This window comes from Chamaea fasciata, unplaced genomic scaffold (genome assembly GCF_029207755.1).
Source record: "Chamaea fasciata isolate MVZ Bird 193981 ecotype frontalis unplaced genomic scaffold, bChaFas1.0.hap1 SCAF_1, whole genome shotgun sequence".
Taxonomy (NCBI): domain Eukaryota; kingdom Metazoa; phylum Chordata; class Aves; order Passeriformes; family Sylviidae; genus Chamaea; species Chamaea fasciata.
In genome coordinates, this window is record NW_027094086.1 from 7,782,935 (window position 1) to 7,804,877 (window position 21,943).

A 21,943-nucleotide genomic window follows, 5' to 3' on the forward strand; every position below is an offset into this window, starting at 1 on the left:
GCAAGATCCCTAATTGGCTTTGATCACCTCTGTAAAATGAAGTACTGAATCTTATACTCTTAATTAGGAGTTTCTCTGAAAACCAGGCTGTCTTAAACACTTTGTTCAACAAAATCTGAACAGTAATAGTAGAGTTTTTGGACTGCTTTTTGTCCCAGTTTTCCATTCAGTCCACAATAGATGTAAATCAGAAGAAACTCCTTTGCCTCTAGATGGGATGCTTTAAAATATGTTGGGGTTTTTTTTGGGCACCAGCTCACATACAAGAGAGCATCCACCCTCCAGTTCATGGCTATAGAAACTGAATAATAAGGAAGCAGGGAATTAGCCTAGAATGAAAGATTTTGTGTGCTCCAGTACAATTTCTTGCATTCAAAAATTTTATAGTAAAGAAATAAATATATTTAGGTCTATAGAAGATTGACCATGTGCCATCACAGAAGTTCTCTTATATCTTGGTCATTCCTATTTGAGGATTAACACTGTGTGATAGAAGACCTCTGCTTCTGTCCTGTAGGCTGTGACAGGATGATTACTCCATTAATAGCATCAACAAAGAGAGCATACAGGTCACATGGAGGAAAATGCAGATTTAATGCATCCTACATAGCAGAAACTTTTCCAGATGAACATAATCTTACAAAATCTCTGCTATAGATCTAGACAACTGGCACTTGCATGGGTAATTTTAAAGTCAGTAGGGATCATCTTTTAGCTTTTGTGGATTGAAAAAGTTCCCTTGTCCTTGGTGAAGGATTTAGGCATTTCTTCTTACTGTCTTGTCCATAAATTACAAATCCTGTTTTGATGACTGGTTCACACTTCTGCAGCTGAGCCAGCCGATCCTCAAAGCAAGACCTTTAGTCCTACCCCAGCACTGAAATCTGGACATTGACTTCAATGCTTTATCATAAATTCCCTTCTTTTTTTTTTTTTCACAAGTTAACTCAAACAAATATGATCCTGGGGCAGTTTCTTCAGGTAGTTTTCCTTTGCAGGAAGATGTCAGCAGCAAGTGTGGATTTCTACGACAGACAGCTCCATGACTAATCAGGATTGTTTGTAGAGATAGGAGCTCACTCATAATCCAGTGTCTTCCAGGCTTGTTTTCTCTTCTTGCAGGTACCTCCTTGCCATTTGCAATTCTCCTTCCCACCCACCTCCCAGAAGAGCAGACAGCACAGTTATGATCATGCCTCAGTGACAGTGAATTTGAACATAGTGACCTAGCTCAGGCAGAAAGTTTCTTGAAATGACTGAAAACAACTGAGCCAGAGAATTAAAGACCAGTCAGGCTAGCTTGAATTTCTAGAAAAACTATTAGAATTGATAATCAAGCTACTGGAAAGCACTTGGAATTTAAAACAATGCTATGACTGTATAGAAATGTTGCAGTTTGAGCACTATTTTAAATAAACTGCAGTCACACACAGGTCAGTGTTAGCACTAAATATCCCTGGAGACTGCTTTGCAATCTGAAAACAAACCCAAGCCAAAACCCCAAATTCTCAGAGCAATTACCTTCATTTTAGCTTTTTTCAAGTGTAAAACTCCTAACAAATTGAATTAATTCTAGAAAGACTTATATGAAACATGTATAGCTCAGAGGAAACTAAATCTTTCAAGCAGTGAAGTAGAAATCAAGTGAAGTTCCCATTTTTTTTTTTTTCAGGAGAGCAAAGACCTACACCATAAATTCCATCAGCTGAGAACTGTACCTCTTGCCCCCACCCATCACACATATGTTTTCAATGACTCCAAATTTTTTATGTAATCATAAAATTGTAAAGAATTACTGGCTGTGCACATTTTAAGCTTCAGTATTTGAATGCACATTTCAGTGGAATTGAGAACGTGCTTGTCATCCACTTCTGCCATTTTATTGATGCTGAAACAGATTTGTTTGAAGAGTTCAGAATATGCATGAGAGTGTGTAAGGAAAAAATTCAGTTTTACTTCACCCAAATAAAGCAACACATGACACTCCTTCTGGGAAGAAAAATACTGTTTTATTTTGGTTTTAGGTTTAAAGTTACTTGTGTGTCTTGGCAGAAAGACTCATCTGACAGGTAATGCTGTGATGAAGGTCTGACATGTTCTAAATCCTCCTGTCTGCTGCCTCAGCAAAATGGAGGAATGTGTATTAAACCACAGCTTTGCAATTTATGTGATGACAAAGAAAGCCACAGAAAGCAAATGATTCATTGCACCATGATTGTCTATCAGAATGAACAATACTGAAAGCCTTGGAAATGAAAAGCATGTCTCGTGACATGTCAGAAGACAAGGACAGCTCTCTGAATACCCAAAGACAGGTGTACAATAGCAAACAAACAGAACCAGGTCTCAGGTTCAAGAACTGGACCATGATTATTCATCCTGTTTAGTTGCTGGCATGCTCTCTAGGCCGTATTTCCTCAGGGTCAACCAGAAATGCCTGGAACAATGTGAAAAACAGCATGTTCAAAGGACCATTCCCAGAAGACAGACTGGTTATAGCCACCTCCATTTTGAGGGGAAGGTTTGCCATAGAAGAAGGTTGTAACTTGTTTAATTTACTAGTCTAAGTGTCTCAACAACCAAGAGATTGGGTAAAGACTGGGACTGTCTTGGGAATGTATTTCAACATCACAACACATCTACATATAGTAGAGAAAGCATGTTTTTTTGCCTTATTATTTTATCTGTCTTCCATTTCATAATGAAGATGCTTTCAGGGCAGTTTGAATTGGTGATTTAGATTGCTTCTTTAATTTACAACAGCTAAGGAATCATAATGAAAAAGAATTACACGAGTTCTTTGTTATTTGATTCATCTGAGCCTAGCTCTGCAGATCACAGGAAAATACACTGTGACCCTTTTTAACAGTCCTTTCCTAATTTCACAGTTTACTAATTCTCATAGATATCAGAAAGAAGAAAATTATTAAGGAGTGCTCGGTAATTTCTGAAGTATCCATGCTGAAAATGCATAGATGGTGATTATCATCAGCAACACCTCCTCTAGAAGCTGTCACAAGGAGTCTTTATAAAATGTCTTGACTGAAAAAGCCTGTTCAATAGAAACCTGAAATCACTGATAAGTATTCGGATGCATTTTTCAGTCAAAAAATTCCTTGTTTTTTTCAATCACCATATTGTTTTATTACTTTGAAAATATGAATAATATTAACTAAGAATATGCCTGTTATATAAATGAAATTAAAGCCTGTCTTACAATGTTGAGTGCATACAATTGTTATGGTAAGACCAAGCGCACAGTGATTAGATGTAGGGGAGATGGAGGCAGGCTCTTTCTCAGAGGTACTCAGTGAAAGATGAGACAGTGGACACAGATTGCACCAAGAGAAATTCTGAGTGCAATAAGGGAAAAAAATAGTCAAAATTAACATGGTCAGACAGAGATATAATAATTATCCTGAGAATCACTATTTGTGGCATATCTCTCCTTGGTGATATTAAAAACTTGATTGGAGAAGGTCCAGGGAAAACTAATATAATTTTGGAGTTGGCAGCAGTCTGCATAGGGTATTAAATCTGATGAGCTCCCAAAATCCCTTCCAACAAATTTTTTCTATGGTTTTTTGATCCAAAAATCCATAAATACACTAATTTCAAGCTGTGATTAGAACAAATTTATAAAAAGTTAATAAAATTCTCCATAAAGCAAACCAGTAAATATTATAGAAGTCTGAGAGCTCTGCTTATAACTCCAGTGTGCTACTAACTGTCCAGACATACCAAGGATAGTCTGTGCTCCAAACTCACGAGTTGTCACTCACTCAGAATAACATACCCACTTATAGAGTGATCTTTAATTGGATGTGGGGACACATCACATAAATGTGTTAATCTGTAAATTTCTTCGAGTAACTTTAGATTTTACAATGTGAGCAGACCTGATTGCTGACACTAAAAGAGTTTAGTGTTCCCATTCTATGGTGGAAACCTTATATTTTTCAGGTGAATCATTCTAAACTACACTGTCTGCAGTGATCAGAGAGCTGTCTGACTGTCTTGTGAAGTTTGATGAAGACAGATATCTGTAGCTTTTATTTTTTCTTTTCCTACCTGAGCTGGGATTAAATGCTCAAGAGACGGATTTTGTGTTCGGACTCAGATGTTTATTAATTCTCATCCATGTTACAGTCTCAAAAGCTGTGAGTTCTAGCTAACAATGTAGAAAATGTCTCTGTCTCAATCTCTCTACAAGGTCTTTTAAGAACAAACTGTCCAATTATAAAATGACACCTAAATTATTTTTACTTTTAACCCAATAACCAACTACCCATGGTCCGCAATGCAGATTTTTCCACCCAATTACAAGATACCACCCAAACACATGAAGAAGAAGTCGAAAAAGAAGGACTAGCCTATGCCCTAAAACTTCTATCTTGCTTTGTATATATAAAAATACTAAAACCTTTAACTCTAAGTTTTCCACCATGTGATATTACACCCTTCTATTCAAACTACACACCCATAATCTCAGTGGTATCAGTCAATTTTGGAAGCCTGTTCCAAGGCCTCAGGTCAAATGCAGTATTTTCTTGAGGGTCAGTGCCTGTCAGCACAGAAAGTCAAAAATTCTCAGGTTCCAGGGTTCCAACGATATCTTCTAAGTACATGATGTTGAGATGAATCTTGTCCAAAGCACTTTATAAAAGAGTTTAACATCATTGTGACTAATTTCAATTCTACAAATAGGAAAACTGACACTTAAGATGGTGATGTAGCACTCTCAGATCATTTGCAAATCATGTGAGAATGTGACTCAAAATTTTCAGCACTCAGTTAACCATGCCCTCACTTAGATTACACAGTTGACTAAGACCAGAACTACAACAAGGAGAGACAAGCTTTTATTAAATGTCATCTATTGCTCATTATGGTAATTAAAGATCTGGAAGGCTGTGCAGGACTTGGATATGATTTAGAAAGAGACGGCGTTCATATATGGTAGGCTGATAACACTGGCAGGCAGGAGCAATAATATATATATTACTTGCTAGAGAAATCTGTGGGTTTGGGGGTTTTAAGGAGGTATATAAAAACATGAACTTCTTTTTAGTATTAAAATTATATTTCAGTATGAAAATTGTAGAAGGAAAAAATTGTAGAAAAAAAACACATTAAAATTTAAAGTTCAAAAAAACCTATTCCTGAAATCTTTTCTACTCAGCATCTCTATTCACTGTGCTTAAATAAAGTTTATGCATGATGAGGTGTCAAACCGCCCTTGACTGGAATGAGCAGGGAATACATGGAATAGTCTACTGCCACACTGTCAGCTTTGACAAAAATATCTTTCGACTCACATATTCTTCCAGGTTCAGCAATGTTTACCTGGGTGTTACCCAATGCCTGACCTGGGCAAGTCACAGTGCCTGAAGCTCTAAGATTAACGTGGACTTTTGTTCCCAAGCTCCTTTATAAATTATATGAAAAATGTATGGCTTGTTCTGCTTTCCCTTATTGCTCTATACATGTCAGGGTCTTTGATCAACTGCACTGGCATGAGTAGGATTTACTTGTAGTATAAAATTAATGAGTTTTTACTTAGACTGAGGAAACACAGCAACAGTACTAAAAATCTCACAGTTTCAACATACATTAACTAATACTGAGGTTTCAAGGCTTCTTAGAGAGCAGATCCAATCCTCAGGATTCAAACTTGACAACCTGCTTAAATCAAACTCTCAGTCTGGCAATCAAGCAGATAAGCTTTCTTTTTGGCCTGCCCTGGAAAGGAGAGTCTAGTTCTTTATCCATAGGAATAACACAAACTAGGTTTGGGTCTTAAATCAATGCAAATACCTTGGCAGGTTATATCTAGGTTTACATTTCTCATCATAACTTCTATCTAGGAATACAAGGAAGAAAAATGAAAACTACAAGAATCCAGGTGAAACCAGATGAAAACTACTGCCTATTAAACTTCAGCTCCACTTTTCTTTTTTTCTGGTCTCTGTGGTGGATTCACCTTGGCTGAGTGACAGGTGCCCACCAAACCTCTCTATGCCTCCCCCTCCAATATAACAAAAGGCTCATGAACTGTGACAAGGAAAGTCACTCACCCATTACCATCATGGGGAAAACAGACCTTGCTTGGGGAAATTGGAGATCTGAGAAACCAACTTTCCCTGGAGACAAAGGGAACTTTAAATACGTTTTCTACAGATTGGTCCATAAGGACACACAGGTTTATTTCACTTCCATTGAGTTGCCAATAACACAAATTGCCTGTCTTCATTGTGGGATCCTTTGCAGGTAGAAGATTAACTTGGGATCTGCCTACAGGGACAAGCAAGAGTTACTGCAGTGACAAGTTGAAGAGAGAAGTAAGAGAAAAATGAAAGTGTGTGAGTTTACTCAATCCACATGTCCTGTGATGTATGGAGCACTCCTGTTTTTATAAAGATAAACTCTTACATCCCAGGTGTTATGAGACTCCAAGGTGATAGAATCTGAATATCCAGGTCTTGAAGATGTCCCTCAAACCCAGAAGTTTAAGTGTTCCTTCATTTGGTTTGTTAAATACTTTTGTAAGACAGTGCTGTCATTAATAATCAAGGAAATCACATAAGTAGGGATATAATCACAGAACTCTAAATCCTTCTTGGGTACATCAGAGGTAATGGAAAGATAATTCACAAAGATTAGAAACAGATGAAAGTGAGGCTTAGAACTGATTGGAGGATGTTCTTTTCCCCTCCTGTCTGTTAATCCCTGTCTCAAAAATAATGACAAACTTTATTTATATAGCCAAGAAACTTCAGAATTTTTGTGCTTTCCAAAAGGAGCATATTCTGCAAAATCCAGATGTTTTCTTTGCACACAAATCATTAAGTTTTGTAAAATTTTTAAAAGTAAATTAAAAATAAAATCAAAAGCAAAAAATGCTTTATTTAAGTGAAGAACACCACTTGAAGAAGTTGAAGACATGAAAAGGTTGGTCAGTAGCTAAGGGTGTTATCTGAATTGACACACCTGGTCTGCTCTTTGCTGAGAAAGCTGTACAAGGTTACATTGCACTACATAATCTGTCCCAAACTACCAAAACTGTGCAAACAGAAGTATTGCCATAATGGGTTTTGTCCATATCCAAAGTCAAGACATTAAAGTTTCTTTAGGGGGAGAAATATCATTGAAAACCAAAAATGGACGGGAAAAAATTCAGAAGGAATTAGGAGCTCAAGTCTTTGTATGATCCTGGTGGGAACGAATAATGAGGAGCTGGCAATAAGTATGTGGAGTGAAGAAAGCAGAATTATACACAGTGAGGCAAGAAAGGCACATACTGCACCAATGTGAATCAATTAGAAAAGTTTGAGGAGAATCTTCCTGACAGCCAGACCTATTCATCTGTTGCTGAGCTGCCAGATAAAGCTCTTCTTCTGGAGTCTATCTCAACTGTGAGAGATGTTTCCTGGGGACGTTCATCTGTTCCCCGGAAGTGAAGGTCATTTTAAGTAATACTGTTCCCTAGTTCATTGATGCACACTGGTCAAAACCATTGTTATATTTAAACCTAAGTCATGCAAGCAGCACTTTGCTCCCCTTTTACCATTCTAGGACTGTGCAACCAAAAGTTATTTCAGCTCAAGAGCCCATAACCAACTTGGTCCACCAAGCTGATTAGAGGGATGGAGCACCTCTCCTACAATGAAAGGTTGAGAGAATTGGGATTGTTTAGCCTGGTAAACAGAAGGCTTAGGGAAGACCTAATTGTGGCCTTTCAGTATCTAAAGGCAGAGGAAAGAAAGATGTGAGAGGAACTTTTCACATGAGCATGAAGTGACAGGACAAGGGACGGTAGCTTCAAACTTAGGGGAGGTTTAGATTAGATATTAGGAAGAAATTATTTCCTCTGAGAGTGGTGAGGCACAGGAACATGTTGCCCAGAGAAGCTGTGGCTGCCCCATCCCTGGAAGTGCTCATGCCCAGGCTGCATGGGGCTTTGGTCATGTGGAAGATGTCCCTGCCCATGACAGGAGGTTGGAACTAAATTGTCTTTAAGGTCTCTTCCAACCCAAGCCATTTTATGATTCTATGATTCTACATTCAGTAACTTTGGATGTAGAACTGGTGATTTCTGTATTAAACTGGACAGTTACATTTAACCTGAGTGAAGGCTATACTCTTGTTGAGGAACTCTGTTTTAAAGTGTCACAATTTAAGAGAGAATGAAAACAAGAATCCTTACAGTGCTTTGATTTCAGTTGCTCTCTGCCTCATGACAATAGCAAATTAAGCAGCTAAAACCCTACAGCAAATGTATTTAAATCAACTGAAACAGCGAAGAATAACCTCATAGGCTTCGGCTCAGTCCTAGAAGACTCCTACTGCCTCATAAGGGACCATAACCCATGCTCAGCTTGAAGGTTCCCTTTGTTTTGCCTCCTGGCTCAGAACTGTCTCTGTTCTTTTCGTGAGCAAATGCCTAACTGTACTTTCTCTCTATAAAAAATGAGGATAATTTATCATTATCTCACTAAGGCTTTGAAAGGCTCAGTGCCCAATATTGTCTCTGACTGAAAGCTCATGAATTCAGAAGATTGATGTTGGCACAATCGTGTATCTTTCCTTTTAAGTCAAATATTTTCCCATAAATATTTTGAAGAGTGTCAAGCCTAACTGGATTTCAGAAATTAAACTGAAGGGTGAAGCATTTAGCAAACGTCTATTTTAACATTTTTGATTGCCTTATTTTAATCATGACATTTCAAAGTTTCTGAAATGAAATTTGTTAAATTTTGCTAAATATATTTGGGTTAAGATCAGAAAGAAATATTGGATAGCTGCACTGAAGTATTCTATAATCATGGGAAGGAGGAAAAACAGCAAAACTGAAAACCATAGACCCAAAAGCCCAACAACTGAACTTGTATTTCTGATAGAAATACACTTTATTTTGTTTTCATCTTGAAGGAATCGTTGAACTTCTTCATAGGCTTTAAAATTAAGACGTATTAGTTTCCCAGACAGAAAGGTCGCTTTATGTAAATTCCTGGAAAGACACACAAAAGGGGCGACATCTGAGGCTCATCCCTTCTATATATTTGCTTTCTCCCATTTACTTTGTGGTTGTTGCTATCAGAGAATGCCACACTTGCTTCCAGAGGTGCACACACTATCCCATTGCTCACTAAACAGGAAAGTGGCCTTACTTCTTCTTCTAGCTCCTGTAAAGGCTTCTGCCTTGGTAGAAGTAGGTGTATATGGATATTTAGGAAATCCCTGTCTTTCCCAATTCTAACCCACTGCCACCCAACCTTGAAAACAGTGCTTGGATTTTCCTTGTTCTCTGGGACTAGGAAAGGGAGAAAGCAAATGAGGAAGGATTACACATCTGTAGTGATCAAATCATTAATGTGTCTTGAAAAGCACAGCCCATGAGCCTGAAGAGGTCTGGGAAAAATCTGGCCAGAAGTCATACAGAAACCAGAAGAGAGGAAAAGTTTCTTCCAAGCCCACAATTTACCCTGCTGGACCACCCATGTCTTCTTCAATCTCATTCCCTTCCCACCACGCACAATCCTGTAACAGTCTTGAATAAAGAGTGCATAAAAACCAGCTGAGTTCTTCTGAAGGGTGTCTATGGCACAGAGGAACTGCAGATATGTTATTTTCCTGTGCTGACACCATGTGCTGGACATGACCAGTCACAGCATGGGACTTCCTAAACCCTTTTACGAATTGCAGCTGCCTACACCCTTCTGATCCTGAGATGGCCCAGGAACAACCCAGTCCTTGTGCACCCTTTGTTTTTTGGCAAGAATAGAGCAATCTCCAGCACACGGAAAGTGTCAAACAACCCCATGGGCTACACAAGCCACCCTCACACCTCCAGCTCTACAGAGCGCATTGCTGCAGAGGGGATGATGAACTAATCTGAGACATGTCTGCCCCAACATACTGGCAGACTGAGTTCACAGAAATATAGGGTCTCTTCGGCAGAATACTCAGTAAATTTTCTTTCTTGTCAGCAAAATCTCATGAGATTCACCCAAGAAAAAACTCCAGTCAATTGCTCAAGGAGGTATTGTGTGAAAGGTTAATTAAGTACTGGACAATTGGTTTTTGAATAGTATTGTTCTGCATAAAGAGGAAATGGACACAACTCTTTCCTTGGTGAACAGAGGTGGTAGACTGGCTCTTCTCAGCTCAGGTGACAGTTTTCTAGCTTTTTATTTTTAACAGCTTGAGTTAAAGATGGTGTTACTATACTGGCAATTATATTATCCCACTTTAAATTTCTAAGGGGTCTGTAAATTGCTTTCTTGGTGTTTTCAAACCAGCTGGTGGCTGTGTTGGCTGAGTATCTAAGTTATTAGTGAATGATTTGGCACACCGTTAATCACTGTGCACTCTCAATGCCAGTTCTGGCAAGAGATTTTGCTTCCTTAAGGAATTTCCTATTCTGCAAATCAGAGTTTAACACCAACCAAACACCATCTATCAAGACTAAAGTCTGCCTTACACAGCATGAATTATATTATTACATTCATTTCCAGCAATAAGTCTCTTGAATGTCTTGGTTGTTTTTAACATATACTCAGTTTAGGAAAGCAAAGCAATTCTTCAGAATGAGTTTTCAATTTATACGCTTGACTAGTTTAAATTCCATTCCAGCAATACATAATGCATTGCTACCATGCTCTGTATCTAATTCAGGCTGCTTGGATATTAAGACAGTAACCACTTGTGTATTGTCATCAGTACTTAGCAGATTGAGGACAATCTTAGAATGAAAATCACTCCCAGCAGGTTCTGCATTTGGTAAAGTTAAGGTTGACATCAAGACAAACCCAGGAACGGTGGAAAATAAATTACTTTGTACTTTTCCTTAGTATTTTCTAGAGAAAATAAAAGCTTTTTAATGTTTTCAGCCTGACTAACATTGACACAGCCCACTGCTTATGAGAAATGTCATGCTAATTGTATTGCAGTTTCTACCACTGCCACCAGTCTTGTTAGAGATTAATTTAGGATTTGAAGGAATAGATGAATTTATGTGCAGCCCAAATATATTTTCATGATGATAACTCCTGATGCAAAATTGAATGAAAGGATTCTAGCACTGCAGCATGGATCACAGGCTTTACAAATGGAGTGGCAATATAAACCCACCCCAAATGCACCCATCTCATGCAGAGCTGAGACAGAAGGGGTCACGCAATATGCTCACACTCCTGACCTGGAGTCATGGGTCTCTGAAAGTATCATTTTTCAGAGAACCAAAAATGAGATTGTTTGCCACTTACAGTAATTTTAAATTTGCCAACAGACAAATTATTGATCCTTGCACTGAGAAAAAATTCAATATAAGTCACCCTGCTACTTAAATTCATATTGATGTGCCAATTTTATGCACTTCTTATACTATTTTCTTTTTGCCATAATATTCCTATGCATCTGGCAAAATAAATTTTAGGAATAGCTTATTGAGGAACAGGAAATTTGAATGTTCTTTCCAATGCAAAATGAAACATTTCGAAATTAATTTATTTTAAACTGAAATTATTAATAAATGTGAGCAAAAAAAACCACCCAGACTTTCTACACTGCAAAGAAAAAGTACAACCTTTATTTTTAATCAAATATCATTGTTAACAGTGGACAACACTGTCAATTTCAAAGAAAAGTTTGGACTTTTTCACATTCTTCTAATTTATTTTTTGTTTGTTTGGTTGGGTTTTTCTTTTGTTTCACAACAAAATATCAACCAAACCCCTCTACATTATTGCAGTGATTGTTATGGTCATTCCTTCTGGATGTATTTCAGAACACAGAAATGAAAATTTCATTCAGTCTTTGTGTTGTAAATGGTAGAAGAAGCAAGAAAATTCTTCCTTCTTCCTGAGGACCCTCGGATTTTATGCCAAGATCAGGGTTGATGGCAACATTTTACAATGATGACACAGCTCTGGGCCTGCCTGGGACACACCTGGTTCTTAGAGTGTTCTGTTCAAAGCCTGCTGCTCACAGAGTACTGGAAGAAGATGAAGTGGAGGGGTGGAGGAGTCCCCCTTCTAGTGGAATTGCAGTGGAGGTAGAATGTTAGTGCCATTTCCTGGCAATTTCTGAATAGTCTCTCTGTGTGCAGGTACAAGGGTTTATGAAATCTGTTTCACAGACAAATTTATGTCCTTTGGACAAGTCAGAACTTGAACAGCTTTCAAGGATGTCAGGCAAATATTTCATATTTTCAATTTTTACTAAATAGTGATGTAGAGAGGCTACAGTGAAAGAAGAGCAGCACTGGGGAAATAGACCTGGATATCCAGATATTGCCTTTTGCCTATGCCACAGGCTTCACATAAATTTAACCAAACATTATTGCTTCTACTGAAAAATCTTACAAAGAGCTGAGGAGACTTAAAAAGGAGCAACATGTACAGCTCAAGATAGTTGCAAAATTTCTGATGATTTGCATTTGCACTGAGAACAGGCCAATTTGAAAGCCCCACTGGACCCTCTGGCACTGAGAGCACTCTCCATGGGTGAGTTTCCATATTCCTGCCAGCTGGCTGACAGGGAGCCCCAGAGTCCTCTCACCCCCCATTTCAGTGTCAAGCTGCCCAGCTCCCCAGAGAACCCCGTGGAATAAGGTCAAGAAGGGGGTCATGGAGAGAGGGGAGCAATATCTTTGGGTTGCCCATAAAAGTGGTCATTACACAAGTTCCATGTTACAGAAAATGCTCTGATTTTTCCTTCCCATTCTCAAGCAAGGTCATGCCTGTCACTATGCCAGCTAACACAGATGGAACACAAACAAGCAAAAGTCAAACACCAAAACCAGTTCTGTTTGGGGGCATGAATATTGGTTTAATAAAAGTTACTCCCTCTCCTACTAAACATTTCTTATTCACATTCATAAACCTCTCTTCAGCAGTTCTGTTTCCAGGCTTCTGCAGAGTGGAAAAAAAAAATAAAAGGTGAATGTATAGTAGTGCATGGCATAGAAATCTGTCATCAGCATGGGGATTTTTTTGGGGAAAAGCATTTTTCCTCCACTAAAAATAAATAAATTCCTAATGCAAACAAATTACATAGCCTCCTCAAAAAATCTTGCAAATGACAATTTCAGCAACACTGAAGCATCATCAGGTAACTGAAAACTCAACTCCACAACCTGCAAAGGCAATAGTATTTTATATGCACCAACCATTACTACTTGCAGCTGAAGTTTCAAGGGGAAATGAAATTTCTTTTGTGATGCAGCCACAAACTTAATTTTCAAGAAACATCTGAGATAACCACACATGACCTTGCTAGTACACTACCTCGCAGTGCTAATTAATAGCTATTACTTGGAGACAGTTTTAGTGGAAAATAAATCAAATCAAGTTTAGACCAAATTTTTCAAGGAATATATATTCAGGTATCTGTTTGTACCACCACTAAACTTGTCCACTCTCTTTAGGCATCTTCATCATTCTCTTTTAATGAAGGGTATAAAACAGATATAATTGAGCCAGTGGCAGGAAGAAAACTACCCTTTAAGTATTTTGATAGCTTCTGAGCAAACCCACACAGTGAGAACCAGCCACCTGGACACTCCAGGGCTTAATAAATAGCTGTGGTAATGGTATTCCAATAGCACACATTGCCTGAGACACTTCTGGATCCCGTGATAACTGCTGCATAGGCACGAGCTTTTAAAGCTCTAGCTTAGCAGAGTGCTTAAAAGCATCCTTAGTCCTAAGCAGTAAATTTAATAAAGCTGCTCAAATGTTTAAATTGGACAAGTAACTGCCGTGAGAAGCCATGAACTGATGTTCTACAGTTAAATGAGGGCCCAAGCTCTACGGCTCCAGAAAATACACTCAGATCATGGGATGTTGGGGTTTCTCTCCATCTATTCTATCTGCACTGTTTAAGTGACTACTCAAATTAGAGTGCCTGTGGGGTCCTTAGGAAACAGGATTCTGATGGGCTGAACTTCCAGGAGTGTTCTGGAAATGTGATAACTGCTTCCCTGGAGCTCTTTTGTCTTGCTAACATAGCCCAGATTGTGGTTGGTGCTCCATGACTCAGGATACATTATTCACTTTTCAACTTGTCATCCACTGGGATCCGGGGGTCCTTTTCTCTTGCTCACCCAGTCTGTGCAGGGCTTTGCCTTTGTCTTCTTTGAGCTTCTTGAGGTTCCTACGAGCCCATTTCTTCAGCTTGCAGATCCACATGAATCTACCTTCCACCATGTCAACCATTCTCCCTAGTTTGGTTTCAACTACACATATGTGAAGAGTATATTCTGTCTGTCACCCAGGAAAATGATCAAAATGCTGAGTGCTTTTGGTTCTAGAACTGAACCCTGATCCTATGGAAGCACCAAAGTTCTAAACTCTCTACTCTAGCCCAGATAGATACAGTGAGGAGTTTATCAACAGAGCTTGGAGTGGTCTCATGTACTACATCCTGGGAGCTGTGCACCTACCAAAGACAAATGCATCAACTCATCTCTGATAAGCTCAGATTTGTGATACCTAACCTCTCCTGCTTTAAATCAGAGCAGTCATTATCACCATGCCTAAATTCAGCAGCAGAAGTTTATATTGCAGACACCTGACCTAAGAGTCTAGAATCCTACTGCTGTCAGATGGAACCAGTCAGCAGAGCTGGTGGAGCCCAGGCTGCTCCTAGGCATGAGGCTGGATGTACCCAGGCATAAACCAAATTCCAACAGCTCTGGTCACTGGGTCTCCTCCAGTGCTGCAGAGAAGACCAGGATAACATGTTGGATGCAGGTCATGAATAGTCAGAACCACCTCCAGCCCCAGAAGTCAGACCAGAGTTGCTACTAATGCTCCCTTCCTACTCAGTCAAGAAACACAGGCTCCTCTTTGGGACAGTGCTTTGGGAGTCTGTGATACACACGCCTGCACATCTTCCCCTCTCCCTGCTGACTACACACTTGGTTTCTTGGATATGTAGTCAAAAACAATGAAACCTGCTCAGTCTGCCAGTGTGACAAATGGGAAAGACAGTCCTGATTCCATGTCAGGTCTTTATAAAAGTAACAGAGAGGATTTATTTCTGGAAACACCTGCCTAGAATTAATTTTCACATATACATCTGCACTTCTGAGGTGCTAATAAGTTGCCCTCAATGTAATTTAGCAAAGCCACACATCCTCCCTCTCTTGAAGATGTCTTACTCTCTTTATTCAGGGCTCTTTACCTGTAATGACATGCTCTGCTGCATATTTAAAAGGTTCAGCTTAATGAAGCCATGGTTATGCTTGGTAGATTGTGAGAGAGAAAGCTGCTTCTTCGACAGCAAGTATAATTTGACCAATTTTACCCTCTTGATAGAGAAGCCCAGCAATTTCAGCAAGAAAAATCTAGGAATAAAAACTCTATCTTTTGCTAGAGATAACATCACGGCAAACAGCAATTGTGTTTCAGGATTCTTCATTCCCTGTTGTTTTTGCACTCCTTTCTAATCATTAAGATAACTACAAGAGTTGCTATGATTGTTTTTTTTTAAATTATTTTATTTTATTTGGCACTACACAAACATGTTGTGCTAAGTAGAAAGAAAATGAGCACAGGAGCAGCTGGCCATTTCTTGCTATCTGCATGAGCTAGGTGAAAATACAAATAACCAGACTCCCTCACCATGTGTCAGGCACCAGGTTTAGTTTGACTGTAATTGCTCCCCCGATTGCCATGCAGAGCTCCTCAGCAGTAATCTCAGCTTTGCAAAACCATCATCTTCTCCTGCGGTTCACAGAGGTGAAATAAGGATGCAGAACTATCTCTGTTGCTCCAGATTCCAAAACTTTTTCTGTCCCTCTTGCCAACAAAAGTCCAACTTTATTTTGATCTTAGCTGAGAGCTACTTTACTATTTCTAGTTAAAGCAAGAGGGTTTAATTGGTTAATTATTATTGTCTATTACACCTTGTCTTTCAGTTCTACCACCACTTTATCCAGAAAAGGAACATAGCTTTCATATAGTTCTAAAAAGATGAAGATAGAATGTGAAATATTTAAGGTTCATTTCTGATGCAGCAAAAATGCATATTTTAAATATCTTATCATGAGCTATATTTCAGTTGGTCAAAATCTAGCTAAGCTCAATTCCATATATTTATTTTTCCTTTGAAATTAATTAAACTCACTTTTATCTACCTATCCTGCACTACTCTTATCATTTCTATCCATTAAGTGTCCAACAGGAAAGTAATTGCAAACACAAACCAGTGCTTTATATCTCCCATCTCACCCTACTTTTACTCTGAGTCAGCAAACAGATTTTCAATATAAATCAAAGGCTTCCCACTTCCTTGTGGCAAGACACATCACATTAGAGCTGTCTTTCAAACTCTCCTACTAACTGGGGTGGAAATATTAAAATAAACACAATTTCAAATTCCAGTCTTGGCAAGTTAATAAAAGGAGATATCTTGGTATTTTTAAATTATATTTTGTAATGGCTTTCAAGCACACTTTACTGGGTGTCTTATTTGTAACAAAAGGACAGGTTTTTATGTATAGAAAAATATTTCCATATCATATTTAAGCATCTGGACAACAATTACCAGTTTGACCTTTGTAAAAGGCCATTCCTGCAGAACTGAAGTGATACTTCCTCAACTCCTGCCATTTTTTGTTGCTACTCTTCTTTTTCCCTACAATTTCTTCATTCTCACAGCTGAGTGAACATTTAAGAGAGCACCAGGGAGGGAGAAAAAAATCTGTAGACCTTGGCTTCAAATTATACGATGAAGAGATGTTCTGTTAACACACAGACCTCCTCTTTGTCTCCCCCCTGAAATGGGGAGTTGCAATCTCATGACAGAATTGCCCTTTTTTTTTTTTTTTTTGCCTCTAAGGCCGGGGCTATCAAAATCTCATTGACAGAAGTCACCTATATGAGTCAACATGGAAAAGCAATGAGTATGTCATATATTTTTGCATTGAAATAGGTCCACAAATTTTTCTCAGCTCTGATACGAAGCCAGCCCTTGAATGAACGCTGCTTTGCATCCTTAACTATAAAAGCTGCAACCTGCACAAGTCTGATAACAGTTCACAGTTACTGCTGAAACATATTTTTCCACCTTGCAAGCAATTCCTTTAAAGGAGAAAATTGCACAGCATCCATTTACACCAATAACTTTGCCTTCCATCTGTCCCATGGCTTCATGCATGCTGGGGCTGCCAGAGAAGAGATCCCACATTTCTGGGTGGAAAACAAGCCTGACTGAATGAAATCAACCACATTCCACTGGGATACAAATCAAAGCCTTCATGACAGCAGTGGTCAGCCATGGGGATTGTTTTTCTGTTAAACCAAAGTTCACCCTATTTTGTTCATTCACTTTTCTCTTAAAGAAAAGGATTTCAAGCTCACAGGAGTCCAGGTTCTGGAACACTCCTCCTTGTAAAAATACCAACCTGACAGACTGAGCATCTATGGGCTTTCCTCCCACTCCATCTCTCCAGAGACCTGCTAAGACTTTGCAGTTGAAATTAAACCAGCAACCCCATAATTTTATATGTAACTTGTCACCAGCAGTCTAAGTAATGAAGGCACCTGCTGGTTGCTCACCACCCAGGCATCAGACAGATCTCTCCTGGCATCAAATTTAATTAGTTCATTGCAGTGCTTTTTGTCTTCTCATCCTCTTTTCATCAGGAAACCTTCACCCATACTCCTTTCAAAATCCTACTCTGCAGATCTTGAATTGTGCTGAGCTGCAGCTGGCTCAAAAATTGGACCCCTTGTGTTCAGAAACTCCACTACTGAAGGCAGAGCAATAGAGCAATTGCTCTCTCTCATGCCCTACTTATTTCTATGCAGTAGAAATGGTTTGCATACCTTGTGAATCATCTTCATTCTGTAGAATCGACATTAAAAATATCTGACCTCATTGAAAATGAAATCTTTCAGCCTCTGATACTGAGAAGTCAAAATTCATTACTGGATGAGCAGAACTTCAGCTACCCGTCATAACAATTTTCACCATGTGCCATACATACATTTATAGCAACCCTTACCCTAACAGCAGACAAGATGTGGTACATTTGATCACATGTAGGCCAGTTCCTTTCAGAAAGAACCACAGTGGGAAAAGAAACTTTAGCATATACAAAAAAAAACTATTATCACCATGATCTGGCACAGATACAGAGAAAGGAACACATGAACCACAGCATGAGGGTACCTGCAAGAGGGTACAGTGAAGCACAACCTCAGTGCCAGTAATTAAATGCATGTGAAGCCTTTGTGGCCTGTTAACAGAGATGTGAACTTTCTAAGGCTCTTGCTTTGCTGCTTAAGGCTCATACTCTGCAGCACAGGACCAGAAATGCCTGTACTACCTACTAAAAGAAGGGGACAAAGAGATTTCAAGCACTGAACCCTTACTTACCTACAATTAATGTAATGATTTTGGACTATTACAGCTAGCTTTCTATGATAGATCTTATTTTTTGAAGGAGACTATTTCTAGCTTAGAGCAGCATGTGCTGTTCAGCAATTGCTCACCTCCAAGACAAGGCTCATTCTGTCTCCAGAGACCTGCCCTGAAGATGTTCCCTGAAATGATCTCTGACCCTGCCCAGGACAATCAAGAAGCATGTCCTTAAAGATTGCCTCCAGGAAGGCTCTCTGGAAATAGGGGGTCTTATTTCTTGAACACAGGCTGCCAAATTAAAAAATGCATTACCAAGAAGAATAAGGCAGTTAAAATCCATTCCAGAGGCTGAGGATTTGAGGATGCAAAAAACACAAGGAAGGAAAATTTGAACACTTGTGGTGATACATGCTGTGTATCTGCAAACGGTGCCAGGGAAAGGAAGACATTTAGAAGCTGCTTTATGTACCTGCTTTAGGCATTTAATAGCTTCCATTTACCTCAGTTGAAGATGGAGATGTATTACATTTTTGAGGACTGTAACACTCCCTATAAAAATAAAATTTATGTGTACAATGAGTACACTGCAGAGTGAAAAAACAGAGGGAGAAGAAGGAGCTGTGTGAGTGATCTAGAGCTGAAGAACCAGTCATGGTGCTTCTATTAGTGACTGACAGGAGAGCAGCTTCCTCTGGCCATGGGGCAGAATATTCAGGCAACAGCTGCAAGTTACAGGGATCTGTTGTCCACAGTGGTAATCAGATTTCTTTCCTATCTGCAGAGATAATTTTATTGGCTCAGTAGATGGGAGAAAAACTACAATATTTTTGTAGCTCAGCTCCAGCTCAGCTGGAGTCAGGGTGGTGGGAAGCTCTTTGCCTGGCTTTGTGCCTGCAGCTCCACCAGAGAACTGGGGAGAGATGGACAGGCTCTGCCAGTCTCTGGGAGCCCTGATGAAAAGCATTTCAAATTTGCCACATGACAGAACTCACTCACTCTCATGTTCCATTTCTGTAATAAAGATGGGAATTGGAGCCTGTTTTCCCCCAGTCTCATAACAATGAGCTGGTTAGAGGAGGAATGGATTTCTCACAGAGGAGAGCAGCTTGCTCCCAGTGAGACTGGCAAAGTAGTAGAGCCACCTTCCCCCAGACCTTCAGTCCTGTAGAACCTGATGCATATTCTTTTCCAACTATTCCTTTTTTTCTCCCCAGAGGATCTAAAAAGGAAGGACATGGAGAGGAGAGGAGAGGAGAGGAGAGGAGAGGAGAGGAGAGGAGAGGAGAGGAGAGGAGAGGAGAGGAGAGGAGAGGAGAGGAGAGGAGAGGAGAGGAGAGGAGAGGAGAGGAGAGGAGAGGAGAGGAGAGGAGAGGAGAGGAGAGGAGAGGAGAGGAGAGGAGAGGAGAGGAGAGGAGAGGAGAGGAGAGGAGAGGAGAGGAGAGGAGAGGAGAGGAGAGGAGAGGAGAGGAGAGGAGAGGAGAGGAGAGGAGAGGAGAGGAGAGGAGAGGAGAGGAGGGAAAGGGAAAGGGAAAGGGAAAGGGAAAGGGAAAGGGAAAGGGAAAGGGAAAGGGAAAGGGAAAGGGAAAGGGAAAGGGAAAGGGAAAGGGAAAGGGAAAGGGAAAGGGAAAGGGAAAGGGAAAGGGAAAGGGAAAGGGAAAGGGAAAGGAAAAGGAAAAGGAAAAGGAAAAGGAAAAGGAAAAGGAAAAGGAAAAGGAAAAGGAAAAGGAAAAAGGAAAACCCCCAAACACAAAGATAGAATAGCAAACAGAACAGAAATCACTTTTCATAAAGTTTAAGAAACCCTAACTCTCCTGTTTTGGAAAATCTCTAGAAGAAAAAACCTTTTGCAAATTACATTGATGACATATTTTTTGCTATGACGCTGTTGCAGTGAAAGAAGGACTTCAGCTTTTTTATCTTGAACTGAGAGGTGGCTTGAAACCTCCCCAACCAAACACAATAGACTGAATGGGTAAAAGTACATGAAACAAACACGTTGAGCAGAAAAGCCAGTAATTTATTTATGGACATGTCCAGGCACAATGATCTGGCAGCTATCAATCTGGAGCTGAGGTCACCTTTTTCCAGAGAATCCTTTAGGTTGAGAAAGACGTCTAAGATCACTGAGTCCAGCCATTAATGTAAATCTGTTAGGTCTATCACTAAACCATGACTCTTACCTCCTCAGCCTTGCACCAGAGGTAGGTGTCCGCCCATGAGTTATGACAGCTCCTTTAGCCATTTCATTGCCCCTTTCTGTCAAAAACACTAGTGTTAACAAAAGACTTAAAGAGAACCAAACCAACAAAAAGACAAAAATGCTATTTTTTGGAAATGTTTTTTACTCTACTAGCTTTGGGCAGGAGTGGCTGAGGAGGGGTGAGGTGTCAATTCACACCCATGAGGAGATTGCAGCTTCTACGGGGGGACAAGAACGAACAGCAGAAGCTGTTCCAACCATATCAATATTTATAAATATCTGAAGGGAATGTCAAGAGGATGGAGCCAGGCTCTGCTCTGTGGTATTGAGCAATAGGAGAAGTGGCAAGTGGCACAAAATCATGCACAGGTTATTTTGACCCAGATATTAATATGCCACATAACAGCTTGCTTCTTTGTTCAGACTGTGCTAGAAACAGCTCATCCCACTAGCTACAGTCTGATCTTTTCAGCAGACTTCCATACTAACCCACCTTCCTCTCCCAAGGACAGTTTAACCTTCTTAAAATCATAATTAATCATCACAATACCTCTTCCATCCTTCTTGTCAACTTTGAGCCACTGGACCTTTCTCTGAGCCCTCTTGCATCCCCAATTATCTCCATGTTCTCTAAGGTCTTTTAATTTGGGAGAAGTTCTAGTAGAGCATTAACAGCAGTTTTGCTGCTATTCTAGGCAGTAAACCCTCTCAATGGCTACTCTGTTTTTGAGGAGTACCTCATCATCCACCTTCATCCAGTACCCAGTATTAGGTGTTGTATGAAAATAGAAGAAAAGTCCCCCTCTACATCAGCCAACAAAACAAGAGTTATCAGCTTGCTGCAGATATCAGCTGGATGCAGACAGAACAAGACACTCTTGGTCAGCACAAAAGTGAGCAGCAGGCCTCTAGTGACCAAAATACTAAATTAATTGGCAGAAAGGAACATATTTCTTTCCTTCATCCTCTCAGCTATACAAGTCATTCATCATATTCCAGACCCTGATCTTAACTTATGAGACATATTAATTCCAAGCTGCAATGTGCTGTTCCATATTAGTCACTGCTCCTAGAATTTCTTATGATACTAATTAAGCCCTGAGATTCTTAAATTCTCTAAGCTGTGCACTGTGTTTGTATTACAGAACACCGGATTTCAATTGAGCAGCCAGCTCATTATTGCTCATGCTCAGACTGTGGGATAATGAGTTATTACTGCTTGCCTCAGGTGATTCCTGATCTGGCAGGCAGCAGGAGGAAGAGCTGCTGTGTGTAGCTGATGGCATTGTCTCACCATGGCAGCATTTAGGAGACCTTGTCATAAGGAGAAGCCCCAAACTCCAGGACAGAAATCAAAAGGAAAATTCA

The 21,943-nt window shown here is 39.7% G+C and overlaps 1 long non-coding RNA gene across 1 annotated transcript; it reads right to left on the minus strand.

Annotated features, from left to right (window-relative positions):
- Positions 1-20,387: 20,387 nt before the first annotated feature.
- LOC136301251 (uncharacterized) lies at positions 20,388-21,583 on the minus strand. Its single transcript, XR_010723827.1, has 3 exons — positions 21,126-21,583; positions 20,556-20,631; positions 20,388-20,469 (listed from the first exon to the last, which is right to left on the minus strand). It is a non-coding gene; the product is annotated as an uncharacterized lncRNA (long non-coding RNA).
- Between the last annotated feature and the right edge of the window lie 360 nt (positions 21,584-21,943).